This window comes from Octopus sinensis, linkage group LG10, assembly GCF_006345805.1.
Source record: "Octopus sinensis linkage group LG10, ASM634580v1, whole genome shotgun sequence".
NCBI lineage: Eukaryota > Metazoa > Mollusca > Cephalopoda > Octopoda > Octopodidae > Octopus > Octopus sinensis.
In genome coordinates this window covers 78,583,922-78,585,379 of record NC_043006.1, presented here as the reverse complement: position 1 = coordinate 78,585,379, position 1,458 = coordinate 78,583,922, and the positions used below count along the sequence as shown (strand labels likewise).

The 1,458-nt window shown below is 35.9% G+C and overlaps 1 protein-coding gene across 1 annotated transcript in view; it reads left to right on the top strand.

The window, feature by feature from the left end:
- Nucleotides 1-332: 332 nt before the first annotated feature.
- LOC115216635 (plectin) overlaps nt 333-1,458 on the top strand; it is a 97,831-nt gene continuing 96,705 nt past the window's right edge. Inside the window, exon 1 of the mRNA XM_036506835.1 lies at nt 333-336. The gene's annotated coding sequence lies outside the window, so the exon portion shown is untranslated. The remainder of the gene's footprint in view (nt 337-1,458) is intronic.

Here is a 1,458-nt window from a genome sequence, read left to right as displayed (position 1 = left end):
CAGCCCAGCAAAGTCAGCAGTGGTTCCACAAGGCACTGTGTTGGGCCCACTTCTCTTCATCATCTACATAAATGATATTACTGATACCATCAAACAGTAACATCAGAACCTTCGCTGATGACTCCAAGCTCCAGAAGGTCATCAATGGCGTGGATGACCGAATAAACCTTCAGTCAGACCTACTGGCTGTTGTCCAATGGGCGGAAAAGAATAACATGTTGCTAAATGAAGACAAATTTGAACTGATCCACTTTGGAAGGGAGGACGCTCTGAAACTCCCATACTCTCTTCCTTCTGGAGAAATTCTCATGGCATCCAACAACATCAGAGACCTGGGTAACAGTGGACAACAACATAAGCTGGGCTACACATATAAGCAGCAAAGTTGACATGGCCCGCAGAATGTGTTCCTGGATTCTCAGAACCTTCCAGTCGAGAGATTCCCACGCTATTATCCTTCTCTTCTCCACTTTTGCCCGACCACCCCACCTGAATACTGCTGTCCCCTGTGGTCTCCCTACACAAAACAAAATATTATGAGAATTGAAGCTCCCCAAAGGTCAATCACAAAAAAGATAGATGGCATGTCAGACCTTGACTACTGGGGTAGACTAGAGAAGCTGAAATTGTATTCACTCCAACGATGCCGTGAACGCTACATTATCTGTATGATGTGGAAAATATTCCACCAGCACTGTCCGAATGCTGTTGGCATCACCTTCAAAATGCATCCAAGGCTTGGACCACGTGCCATCCGTCCACAACAAAAATCTAAATCGCATCACATAACGACAATACGGCACAACTATTTCACCTCAATTGGACCTGCTCTCTTCAACATTACACCAGGGCACGTCAAAAAGAAACTGACCACACAAAATCAAGAAGTCTTTGACAAATTCCTTCAAACAGTACCGGACAAACCACACCACACCCGATATGTCTCCGCAAACAATAACTCTCTGCTGGAATGGGCCTTGGTGCCCAAATCCTGAACTGAAAGACTTCACCAGGTGGTGCTATTAAGTTAGACATGGCCTGGGCCAATACTGGCCAAAACCTTTCTAAGTTATATATATATATATAATGTATATATATATATATATGTATATATAATGTATATATATATATATATATATATATACATGTATATATATAATACATATATATATATATATATATATATATAGAGGTAGGTACGTACATATATGTTTATATATATGCATATATTCTATTTTATAACATATATAATATAATATATATATATATATATATATATATATATATATATATATGTACATATATATATATATATTCTATATATATATATGTACATATATATATATATATATATATTATATATATATGTACATATATATATATATAATATATATATATATATATTTACATATATATATATATAGTTAATCAACATGAAAACACAAGGAGAAAACAAAA